This window comes from Eucalyptus grandis, chromosome 3 (assembly GCF_016545825.1).
Source record: "Eucalyptus grandis isolate ANBG69807.140 chromosome 3, ASM1654582v1, whole genome shotgun sequence".
In the NCBI taxonomy this organism is placed as follows: Eukaryota; Viridiplantae; Streptophyta; class Magnoliopsida; order Myrtales; family Myrtaceae; genus Eucalyptus; species Eucalyptus grandis.
Genome location: NC_052614.1, coordinates 12,880,817 through 12,892,953, shown reverse-complemented (window position 1 = coordinate 12,892,953; position 12,137 = coordinate 12,880,817). Strand labels below are relative to the sequence as shown.

The 12,137-nt window shown below is 39.1% G+C and overlaps 1 pseudogene; it reads left to right on the top strand.

Moving 5' to 3' along the window:
• Positions 1-11,846, top strand: part of LOC108958113 — a 41,079-nt pseudogene extending 29,233 nt beyond the window's left edge.
• The last annotated feature ends 291 nt before the right edge of the window (positions 11,847-12,137 follow it).

Genomic DNA, 12,137 nt, shown 5'->3' with positions numbered 1-12,137 from the left:
GTGTATGGAGAGGAGAACATATGCTAAAATCCAGATTCATCACAAAATTTAGCAAAGTCTTGATTTTCAAACTCACCTCCATGGATTGTTCGTATGCTTGAAATAACATACCCTTTCTCATTATGTACTTTCTTGACAAACTTAGTAAAATGAGAGAAGGTTTCAGACTTACTTGCCAAAAAGTAGACCCAAGTAAATCGTGAATAATCATCCACTATTACTAGGTAATATATATTTCCACCAATGTTTTGAGTTCTAGTTGGTTCAAAGAGATCCATATGTAGGAGCTGTAACACACGATTAGTGGAAACTTGACTTATTGGTTTGAAAGAATTTCTTGATAGTGTTAGTACGAACACCTAGAGGGGGTGAATATGTGTAAAAACAAATTTTACGAGACTTAACATCTTAATTCGACTTTTATGAAAACCAAAGACTTACGATATAGAAGATTTGCAATAATATATAAGAGTGCGAATTAAGTAAAGAGATAAGGGAAAGAGAATTAGATCACGGAGTTTATAGTGGTTTGGCTTAAACCAAGTCTACGTCCACTCTCCCTCACCGACAGTCCACCGACTGGATTTCACTATGAATCAAAAGAGATGTTACAGTTGCATGTCCTTGATTCCACAGTGTAGAGACTTTACTACACCTCCTCAAGGTCTCACAAGTATCTAGACACTCTTTTGAATGTAAGTTTACGCTCAACAAATGAACTAGTAAAGAACAATGAGCTTCAGACTTTGAAATTATTCTATCTCGCACTCACTCGAATAACTAGAGCGTCTTCCTTATATACTCCTCCATGCCTTCATAACTGTTGGCACCTTCCAAATAAGTTCTTCAAATCTACCCGTTGGATAGAATCAATTAGGAAGATCTGGAGTCACTTAAGGAAAATGAAGATAGCCCACTAATCCTGCTTGCCCATACAATCAGGATATAGGTTTCCATAAGTAGAACTTTCCAAATATACTTTGCCAATCACCGGATCCATATTACTCGAATCATTTGCAATACAAATAGTGGATCTTACGATGCTATCTCCAGCAGTGAGATAATCTTCAACCAATTGAATCAAATCCTTAAAGATATACTCTCATATGAATAAGACTTCTTCGTCGGTCTAAGAACTGTCAATAAGGGCAGATTTTAAATCTTGAGTTTGGCGGTCTTCAAACTTTGATGGAAGGAAACGTTTTGTCAACTTCAAAACAGAAAATGAAATTTCCTCCAACATTTCTAACATGTTTTCCCAATACACATAGTGTGCATAAGTCAGATTTTTGGTACTTCAGGTTGGGTAGTCCACGAACAAGCTTCTTTGAAGAGATCTTAGTAATTTGCTTCATGTTGATATGGCCAAGCTTTCAATGCCAAAGATTTTCTTCATCTTGAATTGAAATTAGACATTGAGATCTTTCTGGATTGATATCTAAAAGATAGATATTCCCATGTCTTCACCCAGTAAAGGATTGTAAAATATCTTTACTAGTTCCCGAAGATATTCTTTCTTGAAAATTGATCTTGAATCTAGTGTTGCATAATTGGCTGATGCTGAGCAAGTTGTAGTTGAGTCCTTCCACTAAGGAGATGTTGTTGATTGTGAGACTTCCAATTTTTAAAGTTCCACATCCAACAATTTTTCCCTTGCTATTTCTGCCAAAGGAGACTTTTCCACCAATTACTTGCTTAAGTTTAAGAAAGCAACTTGAATCTCCAGTTACATGCCTTGAATAGACACTATCAAAATACCATTTAACCTTTTTCTTAATAATGATCCGCAATAAAAAAAGAAACTCAAACTTTCTTTGGTATCCACACTTTCTTGGGTCCAGCAAAGTTAGTGTAATATACAATATTTGCCCAATCCTTTTTAACAGGCCTCCAAACCATAGGACATTCTTTCTCAAAGTGTTCTGAGTTGTTACACTTAGAACATCTAAGAGCACTTCAATCAACATGTTTTATAAATACTTCTTGAAAATAATTTCTATAAAAGGCTTTTGTAGGACTTTGTTTGATTCTTTCATTTACTTTTAGAAAATCAATTAGAGGACTGGTTTAAGAAGTCATTCCCACGCCTAATTTGTTAAAGTAAGGTCTTTGTACCGAAAGAATCTTTTCCAATTTCTCAAATCCCATAGAAAACCTTTTTGAAATACTTGAAATATCAGTTTTCAAAAGTGTGTTTTCTTTTGAAAGAGAGTATTTATTTTCTTTTAAAGTCATAAAAATTTTATCTAGATTTTCAAACTTTTCTTTCCACAAAATTTCCTATTACTTCAATGTAGAATTATCCCTTTTTAGCTCGGAAATCCTCTTGAGAGAGGTTTTGAGATTAAGACACAGTTCATCAATATATTTCGAGACCTTAATAGGAATTTTAAAATTACTTACCTTGATTTCACTATCTAAATCTGAGTCTGTATTGATTTCGGAGTTTGAGTCTGATTTTGATTTTGCCATTAAACAAATATTTGCATAATCATCATCACTCTCTTCGCATTCAGTATCACTCCAAGTTTCTACTTTGAGTGCCTTTTTGTATTTCTCAGCTTTTTATTTCTTTTTCTTCAACAAGGGACAGTTGGGTCTGATGTGTCCCTTTTTCTTGTATTCAACGCAAATCACATCTTTATTGGATTCATCATCCTCAGTGATTCGTTTTGAAATCTTTGAGAGCTTTGTTTCTTCCAATTGAATCTTCTTCCCTTTTTGTTCAGTTTCATGAACCTTATTATCATGAGAGCAAGTTCTTCATCGTCCATATCGTCTTCAGAGTCTGTAACATGAGAGTCATCATTAGATTTTAAGGCAATAGAATTCTTACTTTTGGGATCTTCTTCTTCATTGATTTTCTCCACTTCATAGGACTGAAGTGTTCCAACCAATTTGTCAACGAAGAGTGGCATGATCCTTTGTGTTTAACTTATTGAAGTCTTTACATGATTCCACTCTTTGGAAAGTCCACGCAACAATTTGTTAACCTTCATGGGTCTTGAAATTGGTTGACCTTGATACTCAAGACCATTTACGACTTCTGAAAAATGGCTAAATATGTCAGTAATAGATTCTCCTAGCTTCATCTTGAAGACTTCATATTGATCAAGCAGAATATTGATTTTGGTTTCTTTCACTCGATATGTTCCTTCATAGGTTATGTGCAGTCTATCCCAGACTTCTTTAGCTGTTTCACAAGAAGATATTATGTTATATTCAGTAGGAGATAATGCACAATATAAGGAGTAGATTGCTTTTGCATCAAGAGCTTGTCCCTTGGTTATCTCTTCTTGAGTCATATCGCTAGCCTCTACAGCTTCTTTCCCCTTTTCTGAGATTGTTGTAGCTTTAGAAATGATTCTTTTGTCTACCACATCCCATTCGAGAGGATCTTTCGATCTTAGAAATGCTTTCATCTTGTTTTTTCATATGTTGTATTCCTTTCCATCGAAATACAACAGTCTGGTGTTGCTTTGCCCTTCAACCAAACCTCGACCTAATATACTAGCTGTGGATCTTTAACTCTAAAGTAAAAATACTTCAATTAAATAAGTACACACGCTCTTATACCAATTGATAGTGCTAGTAAGAACACCTAGAGGGGGGTGAATAGGTGTAGAAACAAGTTTTACGAAACAAATTTTTTTTTTAAAACATTTGCCACAACAGTAAAAGAAGTTGCCGAAAATCGCCGGAAAATCCCACGTATGCATTTTGGCCGGATTTTGGCTGGATTGGCACTCAAGTGATCCATTTTGCTCCGATTTTGGCACTTAAGTGTACCTTTCATAAGTTATGGCACTTAAGTGTCCCTTTAGGCAAAGTTAAGGCACTTGAGGGGTCCACACGTCCTTTAAATCTTGAGTTTGGAGGTCTTCAGACTTTGATATAAGGAAACGTTTTGTCAACTTCAAAACAGGTAAGGAAGTTTTCTCCAACAAATTGGACATGTCTTTAGAAGATAATTCTAGAAGTGCTCATGCCTTATTTTATTGCGTGGGTGACAGAGGTCAAGGTTTCTTATGTAGTTGAGGTCTACTTTAGTAATGCATGTTGGGAATAACGGATCCCCGAAAACCGGATTCGACACTAAATTGAACCCCTAAAGCAATGCGGAAGACGAGCGTACCTTGTTAGCCACAGATTAGACACCGACGCCGATAAGAGGAAGAGAGTCTGGCCCTGTTCGATCCAATGACGCCTTGAAAGGAAGAAAAACGCTTACTGTTTTTCTTTTCTTTTTGGAGAGAGAGAGAGTGCGCGGGAGAAGACGTACGTACCTTTTCTCTTTTCAACCGGTACGTTCTCTCTCTCTCTCCTCCCTTTTATATGTCCCTCCATCCATGGGCCGTATTCCCGTGGGCCGGGCTTTTTGGGCCCAACTTGGGCGGACGGGCCTTAAGCCCATTACTAATAAAACCATCATCTCCCACTCGCACATGGTGGGCCGAACAGGATTCTCTTTACCTCTCTTCAACATTCATACCGGTGAATAATCCGTGCGACCAGCATACTTTGAGAGCTCGTTGCCATACATCTGTTAGGAATATATAGCAGCTCATAATGGGCATCACACTCCGAGTAGATTTAGTATGTAGCAACTTAGATCGATTGATCACATTTATATCTCTCTTGATCTCTTTTAAATAATGATATATATATATATATATATATATATATATTGTATTCACAATTATGATTATCACAAAGACAGTCATAATTGGTTAGCCGGTGAATACAAAACTACAATGTGATTTTCCAAAATCGATCTTCCTCTTTCCTTCAAACTCTCAATTTCAGTTTAGCTTGCTTTTCTAGAAATGCCCCATTAGATCGAATCAACTCATGACCATTGGCAACATCCTAAGATAGCAAACACTAAATAGAAATCTTGAGAATAAGTAAGAGTGATGAGGAGACTAAAAATTTGAGGAACTCTTTTTGCCATAAAAGTCTCGCACGACATAAAAGTTGAGATCAAACTTTTGCCACTCTTATTGGTCGTCTCATGCATACGTAGTATGAAATACGTATTACGGTAATAACTCCTTTCCCATGGAGCGTATGTCTACACCTTTCAATACCGTACAGATGATAGTTCAGACATACCCAATGTCTAACTTGAGTTCACGTATCTACTCATTCACAAAATTCATCAGAACTCACATCTGGCATCATGGACAGATAAAGTAAAATATGTGGGGTATTTTACTTTCGGACATAGTAAGTATTATGTCCTCATCTTAACACTCAGTTAAGGCGACATACGTATTTTAAGCTTGAGCTCTCGATTATCACCTAGATAATAAACTTAAAAAAAAAGTCTCATCTCTATTTATCACACTGTAAATAGAGGCGATCACCCGTGTGAGTGGGCTAATCTTATATCTGTCCGACATACTTCCTCAACTTAAAATAATGCACTGAGCATTAAGATGCATAAAGATCAAACAAAGATTCATAGGCATCAATGATGAAAACACAAATTCATCAAATGTGAACACTTGGGGAAATTACTATATTCAGTACATCAGCCTCTACGCAATCCTAGAGATTTCATATGGCCACAAAACACATCTCTAGGTATTGGCTTTGTCATAGGATCTGCTACCATTCTATGCGTAGTATGTACTCTAAGTTCACATCTTTTCGTGCAATCATATCCTTGACAAAAGTATACTTGGAATCTATATGTTTGGTCTTGCCATGATATTTTGGATCTTTAGTGTACGCTTTTGCTGCTTGGCTATCGCAGTTAACCAATAATAAATCTGCAGCACTTCCAATAACACCTAAATGATCCAAAAAATCTCTTAAGCCAAACATCTTCTTATATTGCTGCTGATAATACCACGAACTCAGTTTCCATCGTGGACAAGGCTATACACTTTTGTTTCTTACTATTCCAACATATGGTGCCTTTATTCGGTAAGAAAACAAACCTAGAGGTAGATTTTCTTTCATCTAAATCTCCTCTCCAATCAGCATCAGAATAGCCTTTGAGTTGCAGATCCTTCCATAATAACTCAACGTATAATCAGCAGTCCCCTTTAGATACCTTAGTATTCATTTAACGGCCTTCCAATGTGCTTGACCTGGATTGGATTGGTATCTACTCACCATTCCAACTGCATAACATATGTCAGGTCTTGTACACATCATAGCGTACATCAAGCTCCCAACAGTACTAGCATAAGGAACATATTTTGTTTGTTCCTTCTCTTGTGGAGTCCTTGGACACAATCTATGGCTCAATCCTTCACCTTTTGCAATAGGTGTGTCTATGGGTTTAAAATCCCATATCCTTCAATTCAAAATTGGAAGACAACCAACTTTTGACAGTATTGACAAGCTCCATATTGCTTCCGGTAATTAGTATATCATCAACATATAATGATATGATCACAAATAGATCTTTGAATCTTTTGATATATATATACAATGATCCTCATCTATCATTGTAAAATCATATGCCATTATGGCATTATGAAATCGTATATACCATTGTCTTGACGACTGCTTAAGGCCATATATCGACCTCAAAAGTCAACATACCTTTTTCTTCTTAGCCTTTCACTATGAAACCAGCAGGTTGTTCCATATATGTTCCTTCCTCTAATTCTCCATTGAGGAAAGCAGTCTTTACATCCATTTGATGTAACTCAAGATCCATACTAGCCACTATTGCCAAAATAATGCGAATCAAGGTAAATCCCACTACAGGAGAAAATGTATCTTCATCATCAATTCCTTCCTGTTGATTATACCCATTCGCCACAAGGCGAGCCTTATGCCTTTCTATCGAGCCATCAGCCTTTCGCTTTATTTTGAGAACCCACTTGTTCCCAATAGCTATGCGTCCATTTTGGAAGATCAACCAGTTCCCAGACTTGGTTTGATTTCATTGACTCCATTTCCTCTTCCATTGCATGAATCCATTTTTCCTTATTAGGGTAATTCAGAGCCTCATTAATATTTCTTGGCTCATCCTTATCTTGTGGAGCAATCATAAAAGTTTCCCCTTCAATGTCAAAACGTCAATGGGGAATACTTTGGCGACTTGTTCGCTATATGAGAGATTGTACACTTAGCACATCATTCCCCATTATGCTCCCACTCGGATTAGATAATGACGATATCATCTCATTATGTGGTTGTAATTGAGAATGAGTTAAATTCAATTCATCACTTCTCATATTACTCCCACTTGGACGAACTCCACTAATATCATTATCTTGATCCAAGGTTTCAAATAGGGAGTAATCTTCCCCTATTTCGCCCCTCTTAGGAAATTCATCCACTAAGGATGTGACATCTCGTGATTCAAATTTAGCCATACTCCCACTTTCCTGCTCACCTATGAACACATACCCTTTCGAGTGTTCAGAGTATCTCATTAAAATACTCTACTTTCCTTCGGGACCCAATTTCCCAAACTTGTGAGAGGACATATGAGTATAGGCAGCATAACCCTATGGCTTAAGTAAACTTAAGTCCAGTTTTCTACCTGTGCATAACTCATATGGAGTGGAACTAACTGATTTGGAAGGCACCCGGTTAAGTATATAGGCAGCAGTTAACAACGCATCACTCCAAAAAAGTGATATGTAAGTTAGCATGCGCCATCATGGACCTAACAATTTCCAGTAGGGTTCTGTTTCTTCTCTCTGCAACACCATTTTGTTGAGGAGTATTTGGAATAGACAACTGTCTTTCTATTCCTTTTTCACCACATAATTTTCTGAACTCATCAGATAAATATTCTCGACCTCGATCGGATCTCAATACTTTTATTTTCTTGTTTAATTGATTTTCCACCAGGTTCATAAACCTTTTGAAATAACTTATTGCTTCAGATTTATGAGAAATCAAATAGACATATCCGAATCGAATATAATCATCTATAAAAGTGATGAAATAAACAGCCCCATGCCTTCCTCTCACATTCATTGAACCACAGACGTTAGAATGGATTAAATGCAGAGGAAATTCAGCTCTTTAATCTTTTCCAAATGGTTTCCTTGTAATTTTCCCTACTAGGCAATGCTCGCATATGGGTAAATCGACTTTTTCAATGTTCCCCAACAAGCCCTCTTTGGCTAGTCTATTCATACAATGTTGGCCAATATGACCAAGTCTAGCATGCCACATAATCACATCATTATCATATAAAGTAGAAGACATGAAACAAGGGAATAACAAATATTGACATCACCACAGTCAACATTTAGTATAATAAAACCATTCAGAAAATAACCACAACCATAGTAGTTTGTATCCAAATACAAATCTACATCGCTATTACGGAAGTTCACACTAAAACCAAGCTTAACCAACATCAAAACAGACACTTAATTTCGACGAATCTCCAGAGCATATAGAACATTATGTAGGAACAAGTTGCGTCCACCACGCATGTTCAATTGGCAAGTGCCAATCCATTTAACTTCATCTCTGGAGTTATTTCCTACATAGATCCACTTAGTTCCAGTTAGTACTCGTCGGAATTCCACGAAGGATCATCCATCCTTTGCTACATGGTCTGTCGCTCCTGAATCTATAGTCCACAAAGGATTGGATTCAACCAATAATTCAGAACTTGACACATAAGCAAAGTTCTCAAATGTACAAGAGGTGTGTACCTTCTTTGGCTCACGACAGTCGCGAGCATAGTGACCCTTCTTGTCACAATTGTAACACCTCACCCTTGACATTTTCTTCACTTGAGGACGTTTTCCTCTCTTGTGTTGGTTAACTCTTGATCTTTTGCAATAAGGACTTGATCCTTTGCATTCCCATATATTGAACAAATCAATACGCTTGCGCTTAGAGCTCAAAGCCCTTTCTAAGCTAGAACCAGCATTGCAAATATCTATTTTCAGCTCACATGCCGTTAAGCGGTCCTCTACCAGGTCAAGGTAGCGCACAGCATCCTTAAGATCTTCCATAACATGGTCAAGAGCTTCTAGTGCTTCTTGCTTTTCCAGCACATATTGAATCTTCATATTCAATATTTCACAATTGTTGCCGTTCATATCAACAATTACATTCTAAGTTGCTGAAACCATCAATCTGAACACATCAGACATATATGCATGAATAATTAATGCCTATCATTTATGCATCCACTTTGCATAGACCCATCATATCAATGAATAATTTCAAGTAAGGTTTCAGAATCAAAAGGTCACTATGTTTCCAATCATCCTCCAAAAATCCTCACTTAAACCTATCATTAATATAATTTTCTTATGCAAAATAAATTCTATGAAGTTACAAAAACTTCTATAACTACCCACAGCTAACTACCCATAGCAATAAGCAATTAACAGAAAGCAACATATAATTGACATCCAATAAAATAATAATTCTTTCAACTAATACAATAATTCATTACACTAAGTAATATATCCTAAAAGAAATATCAACATAGAAAGAGATATTCAACACTCAAAAACATCTCAAACTAATCTAAGAAATAAATAGGGAAAGTCATTTCTAATCTATTAGTCAAAGTATCTGAGAAAACTGAAGGCACATTTGCCAACCATGGAAAAACTTTTGGAGAGCTTTCATGTCGCCACCAAGGCGCATTTACTCTACGCCATGTGGCGCTCAATCTAAGGGTTGAAGTTTTGGCCAACTCAATCCTATAGTACTCTCTTACAAAAGCTTCCACTAGCCCCCTGTAATTCGGGACCACGTTGACCTCCCACAGCCAATCTAACACTACTTGCCATTCAGGTGGAAGAGTGTTCATCAAAGCCGGCATCTTCTCAAAATCCGGCATAAGATAACCATTCCAGATGATTTCTTGTATCATCCGATTGACTCTGACCACGTGTGATACTAAATCACCATCATGCCACCGATAATCAGCTAAACCTTTCATCAGCCTTTTAAGTCTAGCTCTTCCTTCGTCTGTTCTTGGGATTGCAGGTATCCGTGCATAACGCATCATAGTTCCTGCAACAAATGCAGAACCAATAAATGGATCACTTATAATCCACAATTAACAAAATGGAAAATACATAATTTTCCATGATTCATGCAACAAATGCAGAATAAAAAATGGATTACCTCTAACCCACACAGACATAATTGAAAAAAAAACAAATTCTTTTTTTTTTTTTTTTTTTTTTTTTTTTTTTTTCGGGTCAACGGTCAAAGTCAACGGTTAACGGTCAACGGTCGGGTCGTCGGTCGTCAGACCGGTCGGGCCGGTCGGGCTAGGTCGGACGAACCAACCGCACATGTCGCGTGCGTGCTAGGCGTCTCGCGGTCGGGTCGGGTCGAGTCGCCAGTTGGGTCGCTGGCCGGTGACCGCCCGGCCAACCGTCGTCGTGCTGACGTCATCGATGACGTCACCCCAGCGGTTACTGACCGTTGGGTGACGTCATGGTGACGTCAGCATGCGTCGGTCCGCCGATCGGTGCGTGCCAATTTGCCGGCCAGCGGCGAGCACGTGCCGATTCGCCGACCGGCGCGTGTGTCACATGCGCTGGACGAACCAGCGCTTCCGGGCGCGTCGTGCCCACGCACAGCGCCTTCTGGCCGCGCGTGTGGGCGCGTGCGGCGTCGCCGGCGGCGCACGACATGTCGCTGAACTCGCCTCGACGAGCCCTTTCACCTTATGTCATCAGAATTTGATTTTGACTTACGAAAACTCGGAAAAATGGGCGAACAACGCTCGGGTGTCGGGATTTCTCGCCCCGATCCGTACGGCCGAATTACTTTCGCGAAAAATCAATCAAAAAACATCAAACAGGTCGGGAAAACGTGAACTAGGGCTCTGATACCAATGTTGGGAATAACGGATCCCTGAAAACCGGATTCGACACTAAATCGAACCCCTAAAGCAATGCGGAAGATGAAGCCCGGAAAAACACGTATCACCGATTGTAAAGCACACCACGGATTCGAGCGTACCTTGTTAGCCATAGATTAGACACCGACGCCGATAAGAGGAAGAGAGGCTGGCCCTGTTCGATCCGATGACGCCTTGAAGGGAAGAAAAACGCTTACTGTTTTTCTTTTCTTTTTGGAGAGAGAGAGAGAGAGCGCGTGGGAGAAGACGTACGTACCTTTTCTCTTTTCAACCAGTATGTTCTCTCTCTCTCTCCTCCCTTTTATATGTCCCTCCATCCACGGGCCATATTCCCGTGGGCCGGGCTTTTTGGGCCCAACTTGGGCGGACGGGCCTTAAGCCCATCACTAATAAAACCATTAATGCAGGTGCAGACTAGACCGACTTTTTCGTTCCATGTTGGTTTGAAGTTGCCTTCGCAGCATCCTGAATATACGTTGTTATGCATGCAGGTGGGCTTTGGGAGTCTTGATCTATTTTATGCTTCACGGTGAAATGCCTTTTGGTTCGTGGAGAGAAAGTGAGCTGGACACATTTGCAAAGATTGCGAAAGACCAGCTATCTTTTCCTGAGACTTTTTGCCCAGAAGCCGTTGATCTCATCACAAAGGTTTTCTTCAAAATACATGGCTACCTGCTTCTCTTCTTGCCCCTCTCCCCTCTCCTTACCTCTCCAAAACCATGGCTAATATGAATGTGATCAAAAGATTGACAATTTCTTCTTTCCAGTTACTTGATGTCGATGCAAATACACAACTGGGAAGCCAAGGTCCCGACTCTGTCAAAAGTCATTTATGGTTTGACACTATTGACTGGAAGGGGATTGCAGCCCACCGTTTTCCTGTTCCTCATGAGATCACCTCCCGTATTACTCAACATTCTGGTAATAACATTGAGGACCGGACTGTTTTCATGTTTCGCCTTCTAGAGATGTGGATGAGCTCAATACTCCTGAATGGCTTGGCGACTGGTAGTCATTAAGTGGATTCTGGATTAGTGCAACCTTTCTGGAGGTTCTCGTTTTTGCTCCTGATTCGAGTGCAGGAACTGACACAAAGGAAGGCAAGGGAAATTACGAGGGACAAATACGACCGATCTTGTTTGATATCTCGGTGACATGGGAACAACATCGAAGCAACCAATTTTTTTTGGGACCGTTCTGCTGCTGCTAGCATTTTTCTGTTCAAGCAGCTCGAGGCATTCGTCAGTTGATAAAGTCGTTCGCTAGTTTCAGCTCCCCCCATCCCAGTGTATATCTTCCAGTA